The sequence below is a fragment of the Dendrobates tinctorius genome, unplaced genomic scaffold, assembly GCF_039654945.1.
Source record: "Dendrobates tinctorius isolate UK_male_01 unplaced genomic scaffold, ASM3965494v1 ptg000181l, whole genome shotgun sequence".
Lineage (NCBI taxonomy): Eukaryota > Metazoa > Chordata > Amphibia > Anura > Dendrobatidae > Dendrobates > Dendrobates tinctorius.
In genome coordinates, this window is record NW_027361848.1 from 4,980,178 (window position 1) to 4,995,339 (window position 15,162).

Genomic DNA, 15,162 nt, shown 5'->3' on the forward strand with positions numbered 1-15,162 from the left:
GGGTTCTCATTTTTATCGTTACTGTATGGCTCCATTCCCCCCCAGCCTGCTTCCCAGCGTCACCCCGGACTGCGCCTGTCGCCTCGCTTTCACACATTGCCAGGACAGGATCTGAGGAGGGGAATGGGGTCTTTGCATGCAAAGTCTGGATCAGAACAGGCCATCAATCAGCAGAAATGTTTCCTGGATTTCTGTGCTGCTGTCTCCCTTCTCCTCCCCCATATATCTCCCTCTGTGCCCCCCATAGACCAGCGCACTGCTCTCCTGAAATACTCTGTGCTGCTGTCTCCCTGCTCCTCCCCCATATATCTCCCTCTGTGCCCCCCATAGACCAGCGCACTGCTCTCCTGAAATACTCTGTGCTGCTGTCACCCTGCTCCTCCCCATAGACCAGCGCACTGCTTTCCTGAAATACTCTGCTGCTGTCACCCTGCTCCTTCCACCATATATCTTCCTCTGTGACCCCAATAGACCAGCGCACTGCTTTCCTGAAATACTCTGTGCTGCTGTCACCCTGCTCCCTCCACCATATATCTCTCTCTGTGCCCCCCATAGACCAGCACACTGCTCTCCTGAAATACTCTGTGCTGCTGTCATCCTGCTCCCAGAATCCTTGCTGCCTGCCATCCTCGGTGACCGAAGACCCCATTCCTCTCCTCAGATCCTGTCCTGGCGATGTGTGAAAGCGAGTCAACAGGGGCCTGATACATGGAGGAAGGAGCAGGGTGACAGCAGCACAGAGTATTTCAGGAAAGCAGTGTGCTGGTCTATGGGGGGTCACAGAGGGAGATATATGGGGGAGGAGCAGGGAGACAGCAGCACAGAGTATTTCAGGAGAGCAGTGTGCTGGTCTGTGGGGGGCACCCTGTTCGGTGCCAGGGATTGTACATAGAGCGCTGTGTTTTATACACATGGATGGACCGTCTTCTTGTCTGCTCCACAGAAATCCAGGAAACATTTCTCCTGATTGGTGACCTGTTCTGATCCAGACTTTACACGAAAAGACAGTCAGTATAACTTTGCAGGCCCCATCAAAATGGCAGCTCACTGTGTCCCTAAATGTCATCCTCTCTTTTCCCTTAGCAAGCACCCAGTAGGGGAGGAGAGGAGTGACATCACACCCATGTCAGCAGATTCCGCCCATACAGTGTCCATTTTAGGGCATGATCATATATCAAAATCAAACATCATGGACACTGTACGCCCATAATTACTGCAGGACAGTAATGTGAGCTAGTTGTACACTAGGTTTTTGTGCCAAATTTCAGTATCTGCTCCCCCTAGTGTTACCAAGTGGAAATGCCAAACTTTTTAATATTTTTCATATTTTACAAAATTAAAAACAAATGATAATATTTTTTAAGAAAATGTAAACATTAATTCTTTACATTTTTTCAATTGCTGAAAAAAATTTTTTGGGATGGCACATTCCCTTTAACTGCCGCTGTTAAAAGATGTATCCGCTGTTGTTAAAGGGTTAAAGATCCAGTATGGTTCTCGATTGAAATTTTTTCTCACAATACCACCTCTAAATGGTTTGAAAACCTTTTCTATTCCTATGACTGTGTCGGTATTGCCTCCATGTATGAGTTTGCAGTGTTTGAAGACGGCTGAGATATTTTGTGCAGTGGACCTATTTTCATCTGGCAGGTGCCTTCTGATTCGTGTTATTTTCAATTGACCTGTAGTGCATCCTACGTTTTGCAAACTGCAAGATGTGCAGTCTATAAAATAGATTACACTTTCAGGATTGCAATTAGCAAAAAAACTCTTAATAGGAAATGCCTGTTTCTGTGGATTTTTAAGAAAAGGTTGTAGTTTTGTTTGTGTAAGCATGTTCTGCATGGGTGAGAGCCACTTTCTTATTTTTTTTTTAATATAAATTCAGATCACCCTCTTTTTGGCCCATTCAAAATAAAACAAAAATATTAAGTACGTATGTTTGGTATCGCCGCGTTTAGAAATGTCTGGTCTATCAAAATATAACTTATATGTATAGTTGAAGAAGAAGAAATGCAGCACTCACCAGTTGAACTGAAAAACTGTGCGTCTTTTATTTCACATAAATTCCATTGACAGGTATGTGGACATGCAGGACGCTAGAGGAATGCTGGGGGAGGGAGATGCCAGACAACGGCCGTTTCGCGATTACTCGCTTCCACGGGTCCAGGTGAGGGGATTAGCTTAAGGTCATTTCCTTTATAGGACCACAGACCTTACTAATTAACATTCATAACGAGTTGTGAGACAAACATTTACAAGTATATGTTTAACAAGGAAAGGATAATTCTTTCCATATCAATTCACATTGATAATCTATATTTTTACAATATAATAGGAAGATTATAATCTAAATAACGCTATATATACAATTATTTATAAAAATACTGATTGATCGATCCGGTCATTTAGTCCCAGAGGACCTTGTGCGTTCGCTTTCAGAATCCATCTTGCATCTTATTGAAATAAAGCTTTGTCATGATTGCCTCCTTGAGGTGGAAAATTGACCTTTTTAACCCCTACAAAACTCAAAATTTCTGGGTTAGCTTTATGTACATCTTGAATATGCTTAATCAGTCGCAAAGAGCCCTTTCCTGAGGTAATAGATCTATAATGTTCACCAAAACGTATCGTAAGTGGTCTTATAGTTTTTCCAATATAAAAATAACCGCATGGACAGAAAATAATATAAACCACGAATTTAGTTTGACAAGAAATGTAGTTTTGTACCTTACTGTATGTTCAATAGAGCCAAAATGTATAGAATTCCCTGTCAGGTGAAGATGACAGTATTTGCAGTGACCACATTTATAATTTCCTTTTACTGATAAATCTCGTAGCCAATTTTTTTGAGGGGGACGAAGTCTATGATGTACTATTAAATCGCCTATATTATGTGCCCTTTTGTATGCAAATTGCGGAACTCCAGAATTGTTTTTTGGTCACCACCACATTGTAATAAAACGCAGTAACAGGTGGTCAAAACATCATGTCTGCACATAAAAAGTAGCCCTCACCCAGCCCTATATGCCGAGAAATGGAGATGCCAGGGTCTTGGAAAATGGCGACTTTTTAAAAAAAAATTTTTCTTACAAGCTCTTGGATTATTTTTTTCACCACTTACCGTATTTTTCGCTTTATAAGATGCTTCGGATTATAAGACGCATCCCAAATTTTAAGGAGAAAAAAAAATGTTTTTTTAATAAAATGGTGGTGCTTCTTATAATTCTTGCATCTTCTTATTGTTTACCAGGGGTGGTCTCTGCTGCTGCTGCCAGGGGTCTCTGTTGCCTGCCGCCGCTGCTGCCCAGGGTGTCCGAGGCCGCCACTGCCCAGGGATTTCGGCTGCTGATGCCCGCCGCCGCTGCCCGGGATGTCCGCAGCGGCGGGGGGGCTCTGTCGACATTTCTTGAAAGACCAGAGCCCCCTGGAAGTACCGTAGTTTCAGCCTGTGCGTGTGGACTCCAGTAAAATGGCCGCCGACGCATGCGCAGATGGAAATCTCAACATGTAGATCTGGGGAGATGAGATTTCAGCACTGAAATCTCATATCTCCTGAGATTTTCGTCTGCACTTGCGCCGCCTCCCGGCAGCCATGTTACTGGAGTCCACCGCACAGGAGGAAACCACAGAACTGCTAGAGGAGGGCTCTGGCCTTTCACGAAATGTCGGCAGAGCCCCCCGCAGTGGCATACATCACGGGCAGTGGACGCGGACATCCCAGGCAGTGGCGGCGGGCTACTTACGGGTAAGCGGTTACCACCGGTATATCTGCATTGTAAGACGCACCACCATTTCCCCCCCCCCCCCCCCCCGAATTTGGGGGAAAAAAAGGGCGTCTTACAAAGCGGAAAATACGGTAAATAAAAAAGAACCTATACATATTCGGTATCTGTGTACTTGTGCTGACCTGTAGAATTATAATGCCAGGTCCATTTTAGCATTTAGTGAACATGGTAAGTTAAAAAAAAAAGCAAAACTTTGTGGAATTGCACTTTTTTGCAGTTGAAGTGCACTTGGAATTTTGTTTTTGTTTTCCAGTACATTTTATGGTTAAAACCAATATTGTCATTCAAAAGTACAATTCGTCCCTCAAAAACAAGCTGTTATACAGCATAGATGGAAAAATTAAGTTATGGTTCTGGGAAGAAGGGGCGCAGAAAGCGAAAACTTCAGATCGCAAGGATATGAAGGGGTTAGAGGTTGTCCAACCCTAAAATCCAAAAAAGATTTTCAGCTAATCTGTGCTATATTGTAATATACAGCACACTTATAAATTTTGTTTTCTACTTTTTGTTCCTTCTGAATTTCCACTCCATTGCCTGTAGACACTTGTTTACTTGGTATACCTGCTCCCTGTGCTTTTTTTTTTTTCTCTGCCCAGAGCTAGCCCCGACCCTGGCCTCAGTGTCCAACACCATCCTCTGCCCGCTCACTACACACTCATTGGCTGTTAGTAGCTGCCCCAGTACTGACCTCTGTAATTCATTCCAGCATTGGAAGTGACAGAATAGCAATCCCGCTGCTCTTATTTGTAGCAGTGCAACTCCAATAGTGGAATGCGTCGAGAACAATAAATATAAATGTAATGTCCCATGGAGGTCTGGATTTGGAATGATGGTCAAAATCAAAGTGGAAAATAAAATTACAGGCTGATCCAACTTCAGTGGAATGGCTCAAAACAAGGAAATGATGCTCAGTAGTGTGTGTGGCCTCCATGTGCCTGTATGACCACCCTACAACAACTTGGCATGCTGCTGATGAAGCGATGGATGTTCTCCTGAGCGGTCACCTCCCAGAACTGAATTAAATCATCAGTCAACGCCTGAACAGTTTGTGGTGCAACATGGTGTTGGTGGATGGAATAAGACATGATGTTCTAGATGTGCTAGATTGGATTCAGTTCTGTGGAACTGACAGTCCAGTCCATAGCATCATTGCTGTCATCATGCAGAAACTGCTGACACACTTCAGCCACATGAAGTCTAGCATTGTCCTGCATCAGAAGGAATCCAGGGCCCACTGCACCTGCATATGGTCTCACATTGGGTCTGAGGATCTCATCCCGGTACCTAGTAGCAGTCAGGGTACATGGAATCTGTTTCTGACAGTTTGAGCAGACACATGGATGTTAGTGGTCTGCTGGAGGTCATTTTGCAGGACTCTGGCACTGCTTCTCCTTGCATACAGGAAACAGTGTATGGGGCCCTTTGTCTTCTGCTCATCGGGCCCCAGCAGCAGGATTCTTTCGTTACAGTAACTGAATCTGCCTCCGAGCCCCAGATTCAGTTAAAATCTATTGCTCTGCAGGCCCGCACGGAGGCTTGCAGATGACATCAGTGCGTATGTCGCCAGTGTATGATGTCATTGTCATTTACCAGCAAGTCTGCACTTCAAATGGATGGAGGGGACGTCGCCGCTGGACTGCGGCCAGGTTTTCTTTTTTTTTTTTCCTTTAATTGAAAGCGGCAAACCCCAATATGTTTTGACGGCACGATGGAGTCAGATGAGGCAGAATGGATTATTCATGAGAGGAGGATGGGAGAACATATGGCTGGAGCCAGGAATGAGATACAAGGGGGCTAGGATGGGGGATATTGTTACTGTAAGGACTTATTAAGGAGTATTATTCCTGCAGTGATGTATTTTATTTTTTAAGAATTCCGTTTTCAATGGGGAAGTCCTGTTACTTTACAGAGCGACACTAGGTCGCCTTGTTTTTGTAGTGTAGAAGTTGTGAAAAGATTAATGTGCTCTGCAAAAGGTGCTCTAAATAACTTATTTCCTGCAGAGACGAGTCCTGGCTGGTAGAAATGATGGCGGTCTATGCTGGAAGAAGATGAAAAGTGAAGTTGAAGGACTTCACCTTGAGACATCACTGGTGAGTCAGTGTATTGCCTGTTCACGCACACTATACACTGTATATTATATACAGAGCTCCTGTGTATAATGTCACTGGTGATCACTGTATTACCTGTGCACTGACACTATATACAGAGCTCCTGTTCAAAATGTTTCCGGTGATCACTGTATTACCTGTACACTGACACTGTATACTAAGTGCCGATCTTCTGTGTATAATGTTACCGTGATATTAGTATTGTGTTTTTCTATTAATGATCAGTATTGTAGCATTCGGTCACTGGTGGTAATATGTGGTCTGGCCATGGTGTCTGTATTTGTCCCCCTGTATGTGGTATTATTCGGTTGTTATTTTTTGGTAATATGTGGTCCGATCATGGTGTGGCGGTAGTTGTTCCTTGGATGTGGTATTATTCAGTCACTTTGGTGGTAATATGTGGTCTGGCGGTATTTGTACCCTGTATGTGATATTTGGTTATGTTTTGGTAATATGTGGTCCGGTCACGGTGTGGCGGTATTTGTTCCTTGTATATGGTATTATTCGGTCACTTTGTGGTGTTATTATGGATGGTTGGAGGCAGAGCTGAGGTGGAGCCTGGGAGGAGTCTCGAGGGGGCCCAAAAATTATGCCAGTATAGGGGCCCCGAAATTCCTAGTTGCAGCCCTGGTGGTGAGAGCAATGACAAAATGCAAAAGTGACCAAAAAAATAGCCAAAAGTGATGAGAACAGAGAAATGATCTGTGGTCACTCACTGCAGAGCCACTCCTTTTTATAAGAGGTGTCTTGTCTTGCTAATTGCTCCCCACTCTTGTAAATGGGTGAGATGAGGCCTTGATTCCAGGGAAGTAGCCAGCGCTCAGCACAATATTAAACAATTTAGCCCTATCACTTTGGATTTCTGGTGGAATTCCGTAGTGTACTACACTCCTTTCTACATTGGAGTTTAATGTATATCTTGCTAGAGAGTCTCTCTTGGTACGGCCATTGAGTATATAAAGTCATAAACTTCTACATAAATTCAGCTCTGGTCCATGTTTACAGGAGGATCTGAATGTCTTGAATTTTCAGTCTTTGTATAAAATTGTGGTCATTTGTTTTACATTCAAAGGCCGAGTTGTTTAGGCCTTGGATGTCCCAGTTGCTAATTTTAATTTGCCATTTTTCTACATATCTTGTGTGTGTATATAGCTTGTAATGGGTGTGGCTGTGTAGGACACCCCGGATTTCTGACTGGTTTATTAATGACGTTTGTTACATCCAGTCACATTAGTTTCCGTCACAATGTGCTGAGCATGGACTTTATCTCCTCCTTGTCTCTTCTCTGGATGACTGTTTTGCATGTCTGTTAGTCCGGTGGTCTCCTCCGTGGTAGTATTCTCTGATGGTCCGATTTTGGGTGAGGGTCTTTGTTTCCAGCTTCCTGTGATGTAATTGTGGTTTCTGGTCTTTCCATGGAATTTTGGTTGGTGTCTGGTCCAGTTCTAGAGTCCCTGTTTAGTACGATGTCCTTCAGCTCTTGAACTAGAAGGCTGTCCCCTTGTTTGTTGAGGTGCTTGCTGTTATACAGGTGGTGGTGATTTATTAGAGGAGTGTTGTGCCATGGTCACTCCTGGCACAGATTTCATTCTTGTGGTTAGGTTCATGTTGATGATCTGGATGGTTTGGCTGGATATATGCTTTTTTTGGGAGCAGAGATGATAGCTTGATTTTGCTGTCTGTGAATTGTCGTGTCGTCCTTGCTAGTTGAGTTAAGGCCCCGTTACACATAACGATGTCCCAGCGATCCAACCAACGATCTGACACAATGGGATCGCTGGGACATCGTTAGGCTGATCGCTGGTGAGCTGCCACAAGACAGCTCCTCCAGCGAGGACCGCCGCGGTTCCTGGATATTGCATTTTTTCTGTGCTGTGTTGTGCATATATATGTGATTCTTCAGATGTTGTATTAGTCAATGCCTGATGAAGAGACCTGAGTAGTCTTGAAAGCTTGCAATGTGTTACCATCTTTTCAGATAGCCATTAAAAGGTACAGTATCAACCACTGAGGGTTCTCAATTCTGAATATTTTTGCAAGCTAAATAATGATCTATTACAAAAAAGAGTTGTGATGCAACTTCTTTGTGCAACCTCTTATTTTGCTTATTCCATTGAAGAATAATGTTTATACACACAGATCTATAGATGGATAGATATAGCTATCCATCTATTTATACATATATCTATAGCTAGATGGCTAGATATATCTCTATACAGATGGATAGCTACAGTGCCTTGCGAAAGTATTCGGCTCCCTGGAACTTTTAAACCTTTTCCCACATATCATGCTTCAAACATAAAGATACCAAATGTAAATTTTTGGTGAAGAATCAACAAGTGGAACACAATTGTGAAGTTGAACGAAATTTATTGGTTATTTTAAATTTTTGTGGAAAGTCAAAAACTGAAAAGTGGGGCGTGCAATATCATTCTGCCCCTTTAGCTTAATACTTTGTTGCGCCTCCTTTTGCTGCGATTACAGCTGCAAGTCGCTTGGGGTATGTCTCTATCAGTTTTGTACATCGAGAGACTGAAATTCTTGCCTATTCTTCCTTGGCAAAACAGCTCGAGCTCAGTGAGGTTTGATGGAGATCGTTTGTGAACAGCAGTTTTCGGCTCTTTCCACAGATTCTCGATTGGATTCAGGTCTGGATTTTGACTTGGCCATTCTAACACCTGGATACGTTTATTTGTGAACCATTCCATTGTAGATTTTGATTTATGTTAGGGATCATTGTCTTATTGGAAGACAAATCTCGTCCCAGTCTCAGGTCTTTTGCAGATTCCAACAGGTTTTCATCAAGAATGGTCCTGTATTTGGCTCCATCCATCTTCCCATCAACTTTTTCCATCTTCCCTGTCCCTGCTGAAGAAAAGCAGACCAAAACCATGATGCTGCCACCACCATGTTTGACAGTGGGGATGGTGGGTTCAGGGTGATGAGCTGTGTTGCCTTTACGCCAAACATATACTTTGGCATTGTTGTCAAAAAGTTCGATTTTGGTTTCATCTGACCAGAGCACCTTCTTCCACATGTTTGGTGTGTCTTCCAGGAGGCTTGTTGCAGACTTTAAACGACACTTTTTATGGATATCTTTGAGAAATGGCTTTTTTCTTGCCACTCTTCCATAAAGCCCAGATTTGTGCAGTGTATGACTGATTGTTGTCCTATGGACAGACTGTCCCACCTCAGCTGTAGATCTCTGCAGTTCATCCAGAGTGATCATGGATCTCTTGGCTGCATCTCTGATCAGTCTTCTCCTTGTTTGAGATGAAAGTTTAGAGCTACGTCCGGGTCTTGGTAGATTTGCAGTGGTATTATACTCCTTCCATTTCATGCTTGCACAGTGCTCCTTGGGATGTTTAAAGTTTTGGAAATCATTTTGTATCCAAATCCTGCTTTAAACATCTCCACAACAGTAACACGGACCTGCCTGTTGTGTTCCTTGGTCTCTGTGCTTCAATCAGAACCCTGAGACTATCACAGAGCAGGTGCATTTAAAGTATACTGAGACTTGATTACACACAGGTGGATTATATTTATCATCATTAGTAATTTATGACAAGATTGAATCATTCAGATATCCACAATGAACTTCTGGAGTGAGTTTGCTGCACTGAAAGTAAAGGGGCCGAATAATATTGCACGCCCCACTTTTCAGTTTTTTACTTTCCCCAAAAATGTAAAATAACAATTAAATTTCGTTCAACTTCACAATTGTGTTCTACTTGTTGATACTTTACCAAAAATTTACATTTGGTATCTTTGTTTGAAGCATAAGTGGTAAAAGGTTGAAAAGTTCCAGGGAGCTGAAAACTTTCGCAAGGCACTGTATATCTATAGATATATCTAGAGATAGAAAAAAATTGGCGTTAGACCGGGGTCACACTTGCGAAAAACTCGCACAAGTCTCTCGTCTCAATACCCGACTAAAACGTTCAGCTGCATAGAAATACATGCAGCTGCACACTCCGATCCCGAATGCCGGCGGCAGTGTCAGGTATTGAGGTGCGAGACTCATGCGAGTTTTTCGCAAGTGTGACCCTGGCCTAACGCAGTATCTGTTTGATATATAAAAAAATTGGCGAGGGCTCTCGCGCAATTTTCTGCGCCAGAGAGGGAAAGCCAGCCACTGGGACCCGATGTTTATAGCCTGGGAAGTGGTTAATACCCATGGATCTTCCCAGGCTATGAATATCAGCCCGCAGCTGTATATTTAGCCTTTAATGGCTATTAAAGGGAATCTGTCACCCCATCTTCGGCCTATAAGCTGCGGCCACCGCCATCAGGGTCTTATCTACAGCATTCTGTAATGCTGTAGATAAGCCCCCCCCTGCCCCCGATGTAACCTGAAAGACAAGTTAAGTATATTGAGTTTAATCTAACTCGTTTTTCCTTACCTTTCAGGTTTCATGGGTGGGCTTATCTACAACATTATAAAATGCTGTAGATAAGCCCCTGATGGCGATGGCAGCAGCTCATAGGGCTAAAAATAGGTGACAGATTCCCTGATACTCATAAGGCCCCGTCTCACTAAGCGATCTCGGTAGCGAGATCGCTGCTGAGTCACAACTTTTGTGACGTAACAGCGATCTCACCAGCGAGATCGCTGTGTGTGACAGCGATCAGCGAGCGGCCCCCCTGCCGGTATCGCTGATCGCTGGAAGAAACCTCTTTACATTTCTTTGGTCGCTGGTCTCCCGCTGGCCAGCACGCATCGCTGCGTGTGACAGGCGGGAGACCAGCGATCAGCTGTAAAAAATAATAAAAAAAATAAAAAATATAGTTATTCTCACCTTCCGACGTCCGCGAGACTGTGTTATCCCTCGAGACCGTGACATCTCGCGGTCATTCGTGCAAAGCATCACTGGGACCGGAGCGTGGAGAGAGGCAGGATGGCTGAACGGGACGTCAGAAGGGGAGAATACTATATTTTTTATTTTGATTCTATTTTTTACAGCGATGGCAAGCGATGCCGGGCGCTCGGCATCGCTGTGCTGAACGCTGGTGAAGCTGTCTGTGTGACAGCTCACCAGCGATCACATAGCGACTTACTAGCGATCCTGACACCTTGATATCGGTGTCGGGATCGCTGGTAAGTCGCTTAGTGTGACGGGGCCTATAGCCTAGGAAGGGTTCTTGGATATTGCCCCCCCGGCTTACAAACAACAGCTCTCAGCCGCCCCAGAAATGGCGCATCTCTAAGATGCGCCAATTCCGGCACTTAGCCTCTCTCTTCCCACTGCCGTGTAGCGGTGGCATATGGGGTAATGGGTGGTTGATGTCACCGTTGTATTGTAAGCCCAGTTAGTAATGGAGAGGCGTCAATAAGACCCTGGTAAAGGGTTAAAAAAAAACACAGCCAGAAAAGTCTCTTAATGAAATAAAACACTAAACACAGGTTTGCCATTTTATTGTACACCTAATTCATGCGAGGACCTCTATCTCTTGCAAAAAAAATAAACACAAATACTCCCTGTTTGACATAATCCAATTAGTCATGGGACACCTTCTATCTCCCCTGTGTAACAGGGACATAGGGTGATATCACTGCTCTACAGAGCCTCCAGTGACACACTGACAGGAGATAATGGCTCCTGCAGTGCATCACTGAAGAGGTTACCAGAGTTCAGGCTTTCACTTTACGACAATGCTACGTGAGAATTTTCTCACACAGCGTTGACGGTGAGATAAACTCAGGTGACCTTTCTCCCGGCAGAGGATTACCTCCACCAGTCAGTTCATCGCGGGAGTCCCTGTAGAGCACTGACATCACCCGATGTCAGTGTTCTACACGGGAGATCGTCGTGGGACACTCGTTATTAACTGGACTACGGCGGAAAGGTATGTATAGGTTGATTTATTATTTTTATTACAGGAGATCAAGGGCTTCGGGGACTAGGTGATTAGTGTACTATGTTATATATTGTATGTACTGTGTTATATGTATGTACGGTCTGTGTGTTTTGGGTTTTTTTACACTACTGAACACAGCCATTGTCTGATGGGACTCATCTGCTATGTCACTGTCATATGTGACAGCATTCATAGCTGGATGGGGCAGTAGTCCCATCAGACAATGGCTGCTTACACAGACACGCACACATGCAGACACACACACAGACCCCCGCACTCAGACACGCCTGACTGAATGGAAGTCAATGGGTGCAGAAACGCTGCAGATCCACAAAAAGAATGGACATGCTGCGGAAAAAAAACTGCTACAAATCTGGACGGATTTTTCCGTAGCATGTGCACAACAATTTTTAATTTCACATTGACTTACATTGGCTGTGCACTACACTGTGGATTTGATGCAAATCCGCACGTCCAAAAACGCTGCAAAAAGGCTGCGGAAACTCATCTAAATCTGCACGTGTACAAATAGCCTAAGGGTGCAGCATACCATATGCAGCAGCAGGACTAAAATGGAAGAGGAGGAGGCTGCAGCTCCTGCAAGATAACAGGTTAACCCTACAGAAGTTATCACTACTTCTGTTAATGCTCTTCTGTGCTGTACTAGTTATCAGCCGTAGATCTGCATATATATGCTGCTATATATGAAAACACAAAATATATATATATCTATATCAATGTGAGTGTGTGTGTATCACCAACCAATCACGAAGCATCTTTCATTTCACCGGAGCGGTTCAAAAGAAGCTAAGCTGTGATTGGTTGCTATGACCTACAGTTTTCCTTGCAACCAATCACTAAGCATCTCTCATTTCACCAGAGCTGGTTAAAAGTAGCTGAACTGTGACTGGTTGCTATGTGCAAGTTTTCCCACTTGACAACACCTCAGCAGACACTGACATGGTGGGAGAAATCTAGCATCCCCAGGAACATAAGCTCCTGCCATCGTCTGTCCTCCAGAAAGGAGCAGTGAGTACATGACAGAAATGAATCCTCCCCTCCCATGTGGAATCATTAAGTGACACACATGAATGGAGGAAAGTGCACATATTAAATGTCATGTGGATTTAATATTTTCTCACAGACCCTTTTATGCATTATTGATGTTACTGTGCTCTGATGCTGTGAGTTTTTTTATAGTGCTACTTTCCCCATAATTCACCTGAATATACCCATATAACATGTAATGCTTTTGCCATAACAACCCATTAAATATGATACTATACTGCATACAGATGCTGTACATCCATGAGCAACTCAGCCGGACAAATTACAAGTTGACGGTGCATGAAAATGTGTGTGAAGGTTTCTCTACTGTACTAACGTATAAGGTTTGTACCTGTCCATTGGTGAAAAGCATGACTGATGTTTATGGTGGCAGATAAGTGAGATTATCAGCCTGATCAGTAGAAAACCTGGGATCTTAGTGAACCATGTTTCTGTGCAATTTCACTATTCTACTTTTACTGGCTTTGGCAGGATGATGTGGGATATTAGGGGTAGTAGTCCGGTAGCTCTGGCTGACGGGATAATGTGGGATATTATAGTGAATGTGGTTATATGGAGTGGGCGGGGCTATACACTCAGAGAGAGAGAGATATCCTCCTAGATCTGAATGCATGAAATATTCTCACTGAATACTTTGTTCCGTACAAAGTTGAATGTGCAGACAACAATCACACAAAAAAATCATCAATGGAAGTAAAATTTATTAACCAATGGAGGCCTGGATTTGGAGTCACACACAAAATCAAAGTGGAATGTAATGTCCTTAAAAAAAGTCAAAATGAGGCTCAGAATTCTGTGTGGCCTCCACGTGCCTGTATGACCTCCCTACTGTACAACGCCTGGGCATGCTCCTGATGAGGTGGCGGATGGTCTCCTGAGGGATCTCCCAGACCTGGACTAAATCATCCGCCTTCTCCTGGATAGTCTGTGGTGCAACATGACGTTGGTGGATGGAGCGAGACATGATGTCCCAGATGTGCTCGATCAGATTCAGGTCTGGGGAACGGGCGGGCCAGTCCATAGCTTCAATGCCTTCATCTTGCAGGAACTGCTGACACACTCCAGCCACATGAGGTCTGGCATTGTCCTGCATTAGGAGGAACCCATGGCCAACTGCACCAGCATATGGTCTCACAAGGGGTCTGAGGATCTCATCTCGGTACCTAATGGCAGTCAGGCTACCTCTGGCGAGCACATGGAGGGCTGTGCGGCCCTCTAAAGAGATGCCACCCCACACCATTACTGACCCACTGCCAAATCGGTCATGCTGAAGGATGTTGCAGGCAGCAGATCGCTCTCCACAGCATTTCCAGACTTTGTCACATCTGTCACATGTGCTCAGTGTGAACCTGCTTTCAGCTGTGAAGAGCACAGGGGGGCCAGTGGTGAATTTGCCAATCCTGGTGTTCTGTGGCAAATACCAAGCGTCATGCACGGTGTTGGGCTGTGAGCACAACCCCCATCTGTAAATGTTGGGCCTTCAGACCATCCTCATGGAGTCGGTTTCTAACTGTTTGTGCAGACACATGCACATTTGTGGCCTGCTGGAGGTCATTTTGAAGGGCTCTGTCAGTGCTCCTCCTGTTCCTCCTTGCACAAAGATGGAGGTCCTGCTGCTCGGTTTTTGCCCTCCTATGGCCCCCTCCATGTCTTCTGGTGTACTGGCATGTCTCCTGGTAGTGCCTCTGGATGCTACGCTGACACACAGCAAACCTTCTTGCCACAGCTCGCATTGATGTGCCATCCTGGATGAGCTGCACTACCTGAGCCACTTGTGTGGGTTGTAGAGTCCGTCTCATGCTACCACGAGTGTGAAAGCACAACCAACATTCAAAAGTGACCAAAGTGTCAGCCAGAAAGCATTGGTACTGAGATATGATCTGTGATCCCCACTTGCAGAACCACTCCTTTACTGAGTGTGTCTTGATAATTGCCAATAATTTCCATCTGTTGTCTATTCCATTTGCACAACTGCATGTGAAATTGATTGTCAATCAGTGTTGCTTCCCAAGTGGACAGTTTGATTTCACAGAAGTTTGATTTACTTAAGGGCCTATCACACTAAGCGATATCGCTAGCAATATCGCTATGGCCGGTTTCACATTTGCGCTTTATGGCGCTGCGACGGCCGCCGCTAAGCCCCGCCCCCTGCCGGCTCCCTGCCCGCCCCATCTGGTCATCGCCGCCTACTAGCGCACATGGACGCTTGCGATCTGCGCACCCTATCTTTAGAATAGGGTGCGCAGATCGTGCGCTGGCCGTGCGCTAGCAGGATTTTGGCATGCGCTGGGCACTTTTGAAGGTGCGCCGTGCGCGCCGAAATGCAACATGCTGCG

The 15,162-nt window shown here is 44.6% G+C and overlaps 1 protein-coding gene across 2 annotated transcripts in view; it reads left to right on the forward strand.

Moving 5' to 3' along the window:
* The window catches only part of PDCD2 (programmed cell death 2), a 204,472-nt gene that overhangs the window by 111,533 nt on the left and 77,777 nt on the right, over positions 1–15,162 (forward strand). The gene's annotated exons all lie outside the window — the stretch shown is intronic.